This window comes from Ovis canadensis, chromosome 19 (assembly GCF_042477335.2).
Source record: "Ovis canadensis isolate MfBH-ARS-UI-01 breed Bighorn chromosome 19, ARS-UI_OviCan_v2, whole genome shotgun sequence".
NCBI classification, from domain to species: domain Eukaryota; kingdom Metazoa; phylum Chordata; class Mammalia; order Artiodactyla; family Bovidae; genus Ovis; species Ovis canadensis.
The window spans coordinates 43124281-43139264 of NC_091263.1; positions in this window are offsets into that span (position 1 = coordinate 43124281).

Sequence of the window (14984 nt, forward strand, 5' to 3'; positions counted from 1 at the left end):
TTAGAAGAATTTGCGTGTTTCAGATCATCCAATACCTTCATCCTGCCTGGAATCCAAAGACAGATGTACAATCAAAGTCTGTTAGGAAAAAAAAAAAAGAAACACTCACCATTTAATCTAGCTTTCTGTCTTTTCTTGCAAAAAGCCTCAACTTGACTAAAGTCTACCCTACAAACTTGAAAGAGCAAGTTTATCAACCAACATGATGTCTACAATTTCGCTGAAGTTTCTTTGGTTACCGACCATTACTGCCTGTCAGTAATATCTAATATCTCTGAGATGATGGATTTCTAAGACACATCTGCAAAATCTGTAATATTTCCATAGAATAACAAGGTGCACCAAAGTAGGTGGCTTCAAAATTGGCATCTTTCAGACTCCAACAACCCACAGGATTCTACATAATGAATTTGCTACAAACTGTTCCCTGATTACAACATTCACACAAGTTTTAGCTATAATAACTCCTGAAAAGACACATACATGCATGAATGAATGAGATTATAAAGCGTATCATTTTCACTTGCCTTGATGCCAGATAATTTCTCACTGAAACCTGGATTGAAGTATCCAGGTGTTTAGGTGTCTGAGACTTAGATTCCTTCAACACACCCTGTTTGAACTAAAATTCCTCCCTTACAGTCAGAAAAGACTAATTAGTAGTCATACTTCCATTAGAACAACCTAATGAAGATAAGACCCTGATATCTTAATGGGGAGGAATAAATATATCTGTTCATTACCTCTGCGAGACCAGGCATTGCAAAGATCATTACCCCTGCTACGGGAGTTTTTGCAAAAGGTGAACTATTAGCACCATGGTTTTTAATACTCTCCAAGGTCAAGTTCCAACAGATTGGATCTTTGGCTCCAGGTCTCTTACCTCACATCTGTCCTCATTAGTCCAAGTGTTACCAAGACCCAGAATAGTCAGATGGATTACAAGTTGCTGTGAGACATATACAGGTTGTGTGTAAGAGTTAAGTGCATGGGTTTCTCTGGGGAAACAGCTTTACCTGCCTCATGCATTCTCACTGAAGATCAGAGTGTTACATATTGGCACAAGGAGGGCAGACTTCTGATTCTCCGTAAGAGCCACTCCCCCTGGATGGGTGACTCAACTTAATTCCTAAAATATAAGGGGAAAGAAATGAGAATTTATTGATTATCCAGTGCTATACCTTTCAACACAGTAGCCACTAGCTACAGCTGGCTATTAAACACATAAAAATATGGTTAGTCTAAACCAAACTGTTCTGAGAAAATGGCTTTCAAAGACTTAGTACTAAAAAAAAGACAAAATATTTCAGTAGTTCTTTGCATGTTGAAATGATAATATTTCACATATCTTAGATTAAATAATTTTAATTTCACCTTTTTACTTTTTCAGGTAGCTACTAAAAACATTTAAATCATAGATGTGACTCAACACTTCATTTGTATTGGCCAGCACCAATATAGGAGAAGGCAATGGCACCCCACTCCAGTACTCTTGCCTGGAAAATCCCATGGACGGAGGAGCCTGGTAGGCTGCAGTCCATGGGGTCTCGAAGAGTCAGACATGGACTGAGCAACTTCACTTTCACTTTTCACTTTCCTGCATTGGAGAAGGAAATGGCAACCCACTCCAGTGTTCTTGCCTGGAGAATCCCAGGGACGGGGGAGCCTGGTGGGCTGCCGTCTATGGGATCGCATAGAGTCGGACACGACTGAAGCGACTTAACAGCAGGAGCACCAATACAGACCATCAGGCATGTGTGTCCAAAACACTTGACCTCTCCAAATTCACAGGCCAGTTCTGCCAGGCAGATGGCCTTGTCAACAGTTCAGATTAAGAACGGTGTACAGATGAGTGTAGGGCTGTGATCTAAGTTTGCACCCCTTGATACCCAACCCAACCCCTCTGCCTCCACAAGCTTCTCAAGAAGTCATTCTAAGTCTCTGGGTTGTGCTACTCCTTGTAGCCTAGTCAACATCATGATAAAAGGAACTGCTTCAAAGTGACAGACATTTCACTCGGTTCCCCCTGGAGTTTTAAGTGACAAAATATTCTAACACCACTGGCAAAAACATATGACATAAAAATCTAGGAACTGGAGGCACTAATTAAGCTTTTCATCTTTTAAATGAAAACAGGATGCCCTAAAAAGCAAGAACCACAAATGTGATGTGGCAGGACTATACACTGCCAGGGGAAAGCTAGTTAGAGAACTAATGAGGATTATAAACTAAACTTTGAAAATTAACCAAATACATTATCTAGTTGGAGTCTAAGAGTAGGTTACAGGTTACTTGTTAGCAAAATTGCCCAGAACCAAAGAAGTAAACAATTCTGCCAGAAGCAACCACAACTCCCACTTTTATTTCAGCTTCCCAATTGTTTTAAGTGCATTAAGATTTCTGCAGAGCATCAGCTAATTAAAAAGAAATCACTAAAACAGAGATAAGATGCAAGAATTCTCATGGCTATTGCTGTACTCTTCAATTTTGATTAAACATGAATTCCCTAAAGCAGTCAGAAAACAAAGTATGGTTCTTTGAGTTTTGTTCAGATGGGTTTTCCTGCTTATGTGATCCATTTTCCTTAGCTTCCAGTTTGAACTAATCCTGAAAGGGCAGGGGCCATGGGGCCGTGTGCTCTGCCTGTAGCCTGGTACTGCCTTTCAATGGCACAAAGCTGACCCCAGTGCACTCAGCATCTTTTTAAAATGAAAAATGAGAAATTAATGATCCTTACTTGAATGGGGCTATTGCAGAGTTACATTTGCTTACCAATTTGGTAATTCTAGAAAAAATCCTCAGAAACCAAATGAAACTCCCCAGATGTCAGAGCCTCTCAATAATACATCAGGATTAAATGGAACTGTGTTCATTCCTCCTCAGCTGCCACCCCAGACATTATGGGTTTGATTTGAAGAATCATCACTATCTCTATGCTCCAGGCGCTGTGTCAGAAACCAACATGGATTTGTTCAGCCAGGAGTTTTTGTGCCTGCTGTGTTTAAGATCATAATGAGTTCTCATGGAGCTCTCCTCAGTTCAGTTCAGTCGCTCAGTCATGTCCAACTATTTGCAACCCCATAGACTGCAGCACGCCAGGCCTCCCTGTCCGTCACCAACTCCCGGAGCTTACTCAAACTCATGTCCATCGAGTCAGTGATGCCATCCAACCATCTCATCCTCTGTCGTGCCCTTCTCCCGCCTTCAATCTTTCCCAGCATCAGGGTCTTTTCTAATGAATCAGTTCTTCTCATCAGGTGGCCAAAGTATGAAATGAAAAAAGAAAAGAAAAATCCAATCATCACACCAGTACTTTAAACATATCAATAAGGTTAGGGGTGGAGGGCAGATAGGAGATGAAGTGCCGGATTCCAAGGAGGGTCTCTCATAGAGTTATGGTTAAGCTGAGAGCCAGTGGATGGATGTTAGTTCACTGGGAAGACAAGTCATATTTGAGGCAAAGCAAACCGTGTGTGCAAAGGCCCAAAGGTGGGCACACTTAAAATAAACATGGTTTATTTAGAACAAACCAGTGTACATGGCAGAATGATGGGTAGTAAGAGTAGGGAGACAGGAGCCAAACAGTTGAGAGTACTCTGGTTCAGTCTTACATATGCAAGCCCACTGAGCAAAGGGTCAGCAAGTCAGTCACTCAGTGAAAAACCTGCTTGGGTAGGGTAGGAAAGTGGTCCTCCCTCCCCTCTTCCCTCCCTTCATATTTAGACAACTCATCAGGAAGGAAGAGTCACAGACACACAGAACAGAGTGGAGGTGTCAAGGGGGAGGTGGTGGAGAGAGCAATGGAGTTGGAGTTATCAGATGGACTGCTCCTGAGCCTGAGCTTACTGACACCCGGGTCTCAGACATCCAGTGGTCAGAGATGAGAGACATTTCTTCTGTTTAGAAGCCACTCCATCTTATCGTATTTTGTTAACAGCAGTCAGAACAGATAGAGACATTTGGTTTCTCTTGAAGGAATCACCACTTGGTACCAAATACTACTACAACCATTTCTCAGAAAACTCTAAAAGGATGCCAGATGTGAGTTACTGTAGCTGGCAGGGGACAAAGGTCTGTCTAAGGACATGAAGTGCAGTTGACTGGCTTGCCTCTGAGACCTGGGTTCGATCCCTGGGTTTGGGAAGATCCCCCGGAGAAGGGAAAGGCCACCCACTCCAGTATTATGGCCTGGAGATGTCCATGGACTTTATAGTCCATGGGATCACAGAGCTGGACACCACTGAGCAACTTTCACAGTACAGAGTTCCCTCTGATCTGAAAAATACAGACATGAAGCCAGCTCTCAATGAAAGTTAGTTCACTGTGCAAACTCAGAGAATTCTTCTTTAAAAAGTCTGAATGCTTACATGTTACAGGCTCTCTGGTCGCAAGATCCGCCCACACACCACCCCTCCCCCTGTGTGTGGACCCCCACCATTCCGCCATCGCTCTGTGGTCTGCATGCACACAAGCTTCCATTTGCTCGCCAGCTCTACAATGCCCCCTCCCCCACCACGGCATAAAGAATTGTTTTCCCTTAGGCAGCCTGACGGAATACATGAGATTTTCCACTGGGGATGAGAAGCTAACCCAGGTCCTACCTGGCCCACCTGCCAAGATTCCACACGGATCACGGAAGTGGCTGAACGAAGAAGGGCACACACACACACAGGGAAGAACAGCAAAAAGAGCTTTGCCTTGCTGCCCATCTGCCTTCAGCCCTTCTCAGCCCTTCAGGTAGCCAAGGAGCATCTACTACGTACTGATCCCTCTGCTGGGACCAGGAATACACTGGCGGCAAGACAGAGATGAATCCCTTCACAGAATACCCCTTCTGCCACTGGCAAGCTAAAAAAGAAAAAAAGGTGCAAATAAAAGACAAAGACTTGCAAGTCATATTGGGCAACCAAGCACAGGTTGAGAGAAGTGCTACCCACTCAAGCAGGGGGTCTCACAACGGGACCCCTGAACTCACAGCACCAGCAGCGCCTGGGATATTACTGGGAATGGAAATTCTTGGGCCCCACCCCAGACCAACTGATTCAAAACTTACAGGTCACACAGTCTGTTTTCTTCAAGCCCTTCAAGTGACTAGATGCATGCCAAAGTTTCAGAAACAGTGTAAACAAACAGGAATTTTCACTGTTTGCGTTCTGAGGGTTTTTTTTTTCTTTGTTGGTTTCTTTTGATCCCTAATTCTTAGACCAGCTCCTGACACAGCAGGGGCCTTAGAGAATATGCGGACTGAACCGTCAGGTGGGTTACTGTACTTTAAGCTGGATTATCAGAAAAGACTACCCTAAATATCTAAGTAGGATCTAAAGTTGGGGAAAGAGAGAGCCATGGACAGTGTGGGCAAGGATAATCCATGCCACCTCTCACAGAAAGTACAAAAGCCCTGGGGTAGGAAGGAATTTTCTCTGGAACCAGACTGCCTGACAAGCCATGCTTTGCAGTTTCAGCGTCCCATCTCTGATTCCAGGATCCAGAGTCTTACCCCACCTCAAGGAACACCAAGGTAGGTCTCCTCGTTGCTTAATGAGCAGCTAAAAAACCTACCCTCTCTGTAAGCAGGACTGCCTTTCTTACTTGGCTGCGCATGTAAAAGCAGGCCTGCTGTAGCCCAGGCCCTGGTTTAAAGAGCCTGGTTGGTTCTCCCCTCAGGGTGACCTCTCAGTGACCTCGGACAAAGTGCTTCCCAGCTGTCACCCAGCAAGCAAGGAGCAAGACCCTGGGTAGTCTGACTTCCTACACTATATCCTGCAGTCCTCCTCACTTCAAGACGATAAACGAGGAATGCTCCAGAACAAATTCAAGAAGGCTTCATTAAAAGGAGATGAACAACAGCTGACGAAAGAAAGCAATGACAAGTACGACTGCCGTGACTCGAGGTGCCTGGAGCCAGAGGAGCGGGTTGGGGTCAGGTCAAAGCTGATACTCACAGCACTGTAAGACCCAGCTCCGGCCTACACAACATACAAGGCCAACCAGCCTGAGAGATTTGGAGGAGGCCACTCGCCTCCTCCCCGGCATTCACCTTCATCCAGAAAACAAAAACAAAAAGATCAATCTTTGCTCTAATTACATCCCTCGGGAAAATATCCTTTTAATACTAAAAAATACCTGCAGAATATTAACATAGATACTTTTTATAGTTATAAAAGGGAAGAATGTGCTGTAGATGTCTTTAAGATCCCCACAATATTTTTTCACTTCTAGCAGACAATCAGAACTTAGATGAGGGGCAAGTAAACTTTTTCAGTAAGTATCTTAGGTTATGTGGGGCCAGAGACAGAATCAAGGATGTGAACATTTCCACAACTTTCAGTGATGAACTTCAAACTATATGAGTACAATTTTTAGAAATACAGGACTACTAATGACAAGAATGGGATCAAGATGTATGTGTGTGTGTGTGTGTTGTTGGGGGCGGGGGGCGGGGTAACATTCTGCTTACCTGGGGATCAAAGCGAAGGGTTCCTATCATTAAATTGGTTACAAATATTCATCAGTAAAAACCATTCTTCAATCATAGGCTGTAAAATAACAGATGGCAGACTGCATTTAGCTCATGGGCCCTGGTTTGCTGATTTCTAGCTGAGATCCTGTATTAGGATTCTCCTAAGAAACAGTGTGAGAGTGAGTGTGAGGGAGAATGTCTGGGTGTGTATGAGACAGAAAGGTATTTTCTGTAAGGAACTGGCTGTGTGTGTGTACATACAGATACATGTGTATGGATGTAGACAGAGAGATATTTTCTGTAAGGGATTGGCTCAGGTACTTGTGCAGGCAAGCAAGTCCCATGGTGTGCATGGCGAGCTAGCAAGCTGGAACCCAGGAGAGCCAATGGTGCAATCCTGCTCGGAAGGCTGGTTGGCTGGAGACCCAGGAATTGCTAATGTGTCAGCCTGAGCCCAAAGGCAAGGAAAGGCTGAGGTACTAGTCCAAAGGCCATTAGGCAGGAAGAAATCTCTCTTGAGAGGAGTAGCATCCTTTTTGTTCTATTCAGGACATCAACTGAGTGGATGAGGCCCACCCACACTGAGAGGAATCTACTCAGTCTCTTGATTTAAATATTCATCTCATCCCAACACACCTCGTTTCTGAGTATCTATTTAAAAGTGAAGTAAAATCACAGCCAGTTTGCAGAGAGCCGGGTACAGGCATCACTGCGGGGGTCAGAAGATGGGGTGCAAACTGGCAACTGGTCAGGTCTTCAGACAAAAGGCAGGTGGCCCAGATTCCAATATTAGAACAGCAAGAAGATGGAGGAGAATCCAGTCTCTCCCCCTGGATTTCGGGGCCCAGGACAGAGACTGGACCTCTGGCTGGATGGGAAGGGCTGGAGCACGAAAAGGGTATCCGGACAGAAGACATCGCACAGGGCCCCCAGAAGGTGCTCGCATCCCAGCAGGAAAGGAGGGAGAGGGAGGGGCCTCGGCCAAGACAACTCACACAGTCACCCACTGGCGAGGCAGCCGGTGGGCAAATCTACGGTACTTTTATAAGGATTCTTCTCAACAGAAGTCAGAGTTCGAGTCTAACTCTGCTCAAAGGGTCAACAACAAAGACCTGAGTATTTTCAAAATATTAGTCTACCAAGATGCTGAGAAGTATTATTCATGAAAACGTTCCATATTCTGAAAGGAATATAGATATACTGGATTAAACCAAGTGAAACATTATTTCTTGACTGTAGGACTCTGCAGTGACTTTGATATGACAGGGAACTTTATAAGTGAAGTCACTCAGTCGTGTCCAACTCCTTGCAACCCCATGGACTGTAGCCTACCAGGCTCCTCTGTCCATGGGATTTTCCAGGCAAGAATACTGAAGCCTCCCCCAAAAAGAAAGAAATACACTCACTTACATGTGGAATCTGAAACATGCCGCAAAAGAACAAACCTATGAAACAGAAGCAGACTCACAGACACAGTGACCAGACCTGTGGTTGCCAAGGGAGGAAGGAAGGTAAAAGGATGGACTGGGAGCTTGGGATTAGAGGATGCAATCTGCTACACAGAGAATGGAGAAGCAACAAGGCCCTGCTGTACATACGGCACAGGAAACTATATTCAATATCATAATGGAAAGGAATATGAAAAAAGAATTACATATAATAGTTTTGTTGTATGCCAAAAATTACCACAACAGTGTAAATCAATTATGTTGTTGTTTAGTTGCTAAGTTGTGTCCGACTCTTTCATGACCCCATGGACTGTAGCCCCTCAGGGCTCCTCTGTCCATGAGATTTCCCAGGCAAGAATACTAGAGTGGGTTGCCAATTTCCTCTCCAGGGAATCTTCCCAACCCCGGGGATCAAACCTGCATCTCCTACAATGGCAACGAGATTCTTTATAGCTGAGCCATCAGGGAAGCCCCAAACCAGCTATACTTAAATAAAATACTTTCTTAAAAAACAGAAATATCAAAGATTCCAATTTGATTTCATTGCCAACTTTTCATTTTATAGTTCTTTTCACAACACCCAATCACATCTCTGAGAACAACTTACTTAAGGAAGTAATTGGGTAATGCTGCTAATGAGCTTTGAAGGATGAATACTTTTAGAGAGAAAGCAGTAAGTCAGCTGACAATCAAGCCAGCCAGCCAGATGTCCATGGCTCCCCTGCAGAGAAAGAAAAAGTTAGTCCCTGTCCCAGGTCTCTACCTGGGGCAGAAAGAGCTGGAGTCCTTAAGAAACATCCTCCAGTTCTCCCACATCAAGGAATCAAACTACCATTTAAAGATGGGTGCAGAGTACATCATGAGAAACGCTGGACTGGAAGAAACACAAGCTGGAATCAAGATTGCCGGGAGAAATATCAATAACCTCAGATATGCAGATGAGACCACCCTTATGGCAGAAAGTGAAGAGGAACTAAAAGGCCTCTTGATGAAACTGAAAGAGGAGAGTGAAAACGTTGGCTTAAAGCTCAACATTCAGAAAACGAAGATCATGGCATCCGGTCCCATCACTTCATGGGAAATAGATGGGGAAACAGTGGAAATAGTGTCAGACTTTATTTTTCTGGGCTCCAAAACCACTGCCGATGGTGACTGCAGCCATGAAATTTAAAGACACTTACTCCTTGGAAGGAAAGTTATGACCAACCTAGATAGCATATTCAAAAGCAGAGACATTGCTTTGCCGACTAAGGTCCGTCTAGTCAAGGCTATGGTTTTTCCTGTGGTCATGTATGGATGTGAGAGTTGGACTGTGAAGAAGGCTGAGCACTGAAGAATTGATGCTTTTGAACTGTGGTGTTGGAGAAGACTCTTGAGAGTCCCTTGGACTGCAAGGAGATCCAACCAGTCCATTCTGAAGGAGATCAGCCCTGGGATTTCTCTGGAAGGAATGATGCTAAAGCTGAAACTCCAGTAGTCTGGCCACCTCATGAGAAGAGTTGACTCATTGGAAAAGACTCTGATGCTGGGAGGGATTGGAGGCAGGAGGAGAAGGGGACGACAGAGGATGGGATGGCTGGATGGCATCATGAACTCGATGGATGTGAGTCTGAGTGAACTCCGGAAATTGGTGATGAACAGGGAGGCCTGGCGTGCTGCGATTCATGGGGTCGCAAAGAGTCGGACACGACTGAGTGACTGAACTGAACTGAACTGAGGCAGTAAAAGCAAGAAATTATTCCAAGCAGAAAAACTGAAAAAGCTTAAAATGTGATTAGCTTTCCTGATAAGAGCAATGCATGTGGGTGACCATAAATTGTTGATAACAGCCTTCTACAGGCCTGTCTTTGGTGCAACAGGATCAGAAGGCAAACAGAAACTGAATTCTTAGCTATTAGCCTATTAAAGATGACTTCCAGCCCAGGGCACACAGATAAGGGCCCTCAACAAGATAGTCCAACAGGTTTTATCAGGTCCTCAGTCCATAGCATCATAGAATTATGGACTTGGAAGCTTTCTCAGTCTAACCTTCTCACTTTAAAGTTAAAGAAAGTTAGCCCAGTGGGGCTGAGTGATACTGAAGGTCACCTAGCGGGTTCATGGAAAACCAAGAAGAGAAAAACCTCAGCTTCCTGGTTACTGTATTACTGTATCCCCAAGGGCTATAGGAGTCAGGTAAAATCAAGGAGAACATGTCAGGTGTCTGGGCGCAGGCAGGTGCTAAAACAGCAGCTGGGACAAGCTCTTACCATTTAGAAAGTGGCAACCCACTCCACTATTCTTGCCTGGGAAATCTCATGGACAGAGGAGTCTGGCAGGCCACAGTCCATAGGGTCGCAGAGAGTCAGACATAACTGAGCGCACACACGTACCATATGCCAGGTGCTGAGCTAAGCTCTGAAACCTCAGCTGGCCTGTAGAAAACCCCTTGAAGTGTGTGCCTTTGCATCAGTGAGGATGTCAGCTTTCTGCATCTCAGGGACCTTCTTAAAGTCACATACAGCAAGCAGCAGGGCGGCCAGGCACCCTCAGGGCTCACCACAAGGCCAGTGCTCTTGACTGCTACCTACAGGACTCTCTGAGCAGTCCTGAAATCAAGAGCATCACTTTAAAGAAACAAGACTGCAAAACAACTATACTCCAAAAAACAAAAGCTAATTAAAAAAATAAAATTACATTCCTCAGCAAGGGGAAAAATAAAGAATATATGTTTTTCAGATTTCCTGTAGCCTAAGGATACTCATGCAACTGAAGGCGTAAGAGTGACCCCATGAGGTCAGTTTGCCTCTGTCCTTACGCCTCTGTCAGTGACCACCTCAAGCCTCTGCAGTCTTTTCTTTTTCTCTTGCCAGAGTGAGGGCAAGCCTACAGAGTTTCTTCCACAAGAAAATACCTGAAGAACCATTTCTATATTTGCCTGGACACTGACGCACAATTACATGCTTACTTACAAAAGTACAGTAATTTCTGTAATGTTTTCCCCATAAAAAGACACCATGGCCATTTGCCCGTGTAAATGAATGTAAGTCTGCATCCTAACTTTCACAAGAGCACGGTGGACGGTCACGGGGTGCACACGCTATGAGGTGAGACTTCTGCAATGGTGCCAACGTCTGACTATCCTAATCGGTTCTGCAGTAAACTTGCTGGTAGAATCATCTCTGTTCCACCGTTTCATTACACTGGCATCCCACAAGTGGAACTGCAATATCCTTTTTCATTTTGAGAGATTCCACTTCCAGGAAGGTTGTGCCAAGGCTCCACCGACCAGCTGTGTGGAATGTGTTAGCAGATCCCCTCACTAAACAGCCAGAGAAATGCCATCCGTATAGACGACTGTCTGCTCACACAACGCAAACACCCAAGCCAACCCAACCCAAATCAGACATCCCCTAGCCACCAGCCTTCCTCAGCAGGGCCACGGCTACAGTCCTTTTAACTGGTCTTCCAAGTTCAGTCTTGCCCACCCCACCCATCCTTCCTCCACAAGGCAGTCAAAAAGATCTCTTTCAAATACATATCTGATCGCATCCCTCTGAGCCTAAATGTTCCCCTTCGCACTGCTCTTATGAACACTCCAGACCCTGCAGATGACTGCTCCAGCCCTACTGATGCTCTGCCACCCCTTCCATTTCTTCCAGAACATTCTTTCCCACTCAGGACCTTGGCAAACCCTGCTTTCATTTTCTAGAATGTCTTCCTTGCCTCTCCCCCCGGTCACTCCTCCTCTCCTTTCAGGAAACTTCTCAGAGAAACTTTGCCATTCACACACATCTTGCAGACTAAGGAATGTCCCCCACTGTTAATATGCAGAACACTTAAAATTTTACTTTCTGAAATGTATTAAAATGTTAGTTTAATGTCTGTCACCTCTGCTTGACTCTAAGCTCCATGAGGACACGCTGAGATCCAGCACAGTGCCTCTGATGAAGGAGCTAACTTAATGAACGGCAGAAAAGAGAGAGGGAAGGCGGAAAAAAGGGAGGGAGGAGAAAGCAGCAGGAAAAGAGAGGGAGCGGGGAGGAGGGACTCAGATTTTGCACTGCGCTTTTCCAAAGAGCGGGAAAAGGGGAAAAAGAACTTACAGGCACGAGTGCAGAACTAGAGATGGGAGTTCTTTTTTTTCTCACATTTCCTTTAGATTCAGCCACTGGATGAACGCTGATCAGTACCCATCATGTCCTAGGCACTGCTATAGATAGCAGAGAAGGTGCTTAGCCCTCTGGAGGTCCTGTCTCAGGATGGGAGCGAAAAGAGAGAATAAATAATGAACACACACCTGAACAGAACAACCAGGGTGAGAAGCCTGCAACACACGTAGGTCATGAAGGACAAGCGTGGACACTGCTACAGGGGGTCAGGGAAGGCCTGAGAGGCGCCACGTGAGGAAATGGCAACAAGAACGGAGGCCAGGGAAAAGCACACGTGGCTTTTAAAAATAAGATGGAGTCAGCTTTACTCTGAAGCTGACGTACACACTTCCAACTGACAGGAAGAAACCAACATCCTTGGGACGTGGGCTAGCCTCCTAGGGCTGTTACAACACCATACCTCAAACTGAGTCAGTTGACACCACAGTCGTTTACTGTCTGGCAGCGCTGGAGGCTAGAAGTTTGAAATCAAGGTGACGGCAGGACCACACTCCCTGCGAAGGCGCCAGGGAAGATGGTGTTCCACGTTTCTCTCCCAGCTAAGAGGGGCCCGAGGTGCTCCTGGCCTGCAGACGCCACACCCCAATCCTGACTCCAGTGTCGCCTGACAATCTTGTCAGTGCTTGTCTGCCTCCACGTCCAAATGTCCCCGTTTACAAGGGCTCTGGTCACCCAGGATTAGGGCCACCCCCAGACCTCAATTTACCTGGACCACCTCTGTCAAGACCCTCTCTCCATACGATTAAATAAGCTGAAATTCTCAGAGAGGAAATGAAATCTATCAGCTAGGAGATTAAATTTAAAATGTTTGAAAGGTTTAATGGAATCTAGTAGTACATCATCTCAAATAATAAAGTCTCCTTTAATGTGATTGCTAAAATGTGAGGTTTATAAATAAGGAGATTAAGAAGCTGGAATTATAAATTTAAAGAAAAAGTAGAGTATGACTTTAATAAACTGATTCTTTTAAAAAGTACTGAATAATTTTTATACCATCCAGGATGCCACTAACCTCACATTAACACAAAGAAACAGTGCCCCCCCACCACAACACATGAACCGTGAACTTCCAGAGGTTCAAGCTGGATTTAGAAAAGGCAGAGGAACCAGAGATCAAACTGCCAACATCTGTTGGATCATCAAAAAAGTGAGAGAGTTCCAGAAAAACATCTTCTCCTGCCTTTGTTGCTGAGTTCTCTATAGAGCTACAAAATCTTACCGGCAGAATGTAAGAAACTCCCTCTTCATACCCTCAGCAGCAAAATATATTAAAATTTCAAAATATTAATGATCTGAAGTGAAGTCACTCAGTCGTGTCTGACTCTTTGCGACCCCATGGACTATAGCCTACTACACTCCTCTGTCCATGGGATTTTCCAGGCAAGAGCACTGGAGTGGGTTGCCATTTCCTTCTTCAGAGGATCTTCCTGACCCAGGGATCGAACCCAGGTCTCCCTCAGTGTAGGCAGATGCTTTACCATCTGAGCCACCAGGGAAGTCCCATTAGTGATCTAGTTACCTTAATTTCCATTGACTTTGACTACTAGTAAAGGAAATTGTTCTAAAAAAACAAATAAGCTACAAAATCTGTAATCACAACCCCTGAAGCTCCAATACTTTGGCCACCTAATGTGAAGAGCTAACTCACTGGAAAAAAACCCTGGTGCTGGGAAAGATTGAAGGTGGGACGAGAAGGGGACGACAGAGAATGAGATGGTTGGATGGCATCACCAACGTGATGGACATGAGTGTGAGCAAACTCCGGAATATAGTGAGGGACAGGCTTGCCTGGAGAGTGGCAGTCCATAAGGTCACGAAGAGTTGAACACGACTGAGCAACTGAACAGTGGCAAAGCACATGAAGGCCTCCCATCAGCATCGCCTCACCTGGGCCGACAGGGTGTCCCGCATCTCCCACCCACAGGGCCCAGGCTCAGACGGCCCTGGCTGCTGGCAGCTAAGGCAGCAAGAGAGGTCACATCCTCCTCAGCCCTGGGGAGAGAGAGGCCGAGCTGGCAGCGTCCTGGGCCCAAGTGATGCGCAAGCCCTGCTGTTCCCGCTAATGGGCCAAAGCAGCAGAAACGCCGCGCCCTAACTCCTCTGCCCTTGGGAAAGGTCAGCTCACAGCCTGCGTTTTATGTTCACCCACCGCAACATCTGAGCAACTGTCAGAGGAGAGCTAAACACGGGTTGACTTTAAGCCTTGAGAAGAGGGGATTAATCCTAACAAATCAGATGGGCTTGGGAGGGGGGTGTCTCTGCTGATGGCCAGGTCGCGTTAACGGCGTGTCACTGCACACAGAGGCCCCATCTTTATGACTCTGCCAGGGCAAGGATAAAGCCCAGGCTCGTAATGTCTCCCCCCGCAAGGCTGTGATAATCCTCGCCGTTGTCTGAGCTGAGCGAGTGACAGTGAAAATGGATGAGAAGTATATGTTTATGTCCTTCCTATCAAACTCACAGCTATAAACACAGAGGCCTCTAAAGGTGATGGTGGTGCCGGCAAACACCTCCTTCTGAAGAGCAGCAAGAAGGCTGAAACACCAAAGAGAAGGGCAGCGATCCCAGGTCCTGGGACTTGTCACCCAGCCTTCTCTCCACTTTTGGCCCTTCCCTCCCCCTGCATCTAGTTTAATGTCAAAAATATACTTTGTGGGCAGGAGGAGATGCTTCAGTGAAATCGGGACAGTTTTCTTTCTGGGTTGGAAGTTGAGTCTTAAGGTGACCTCAGAAGACTTCTGACAGCCTCTCTCTATCACCACGTGTCACACAGATGTCATCCCTGAACTGCCTGTGTCCTCCTGCCCAGGGGGCATTGCTGTGTGCCCCTAAGAGCTCTGAGGTCAGTGTCTGACTTAGAATTTCTCTGGTATTCTCAGAGAAAGAAAACATCCACAGTTGGGACTACGGAGAGACACTGACCTT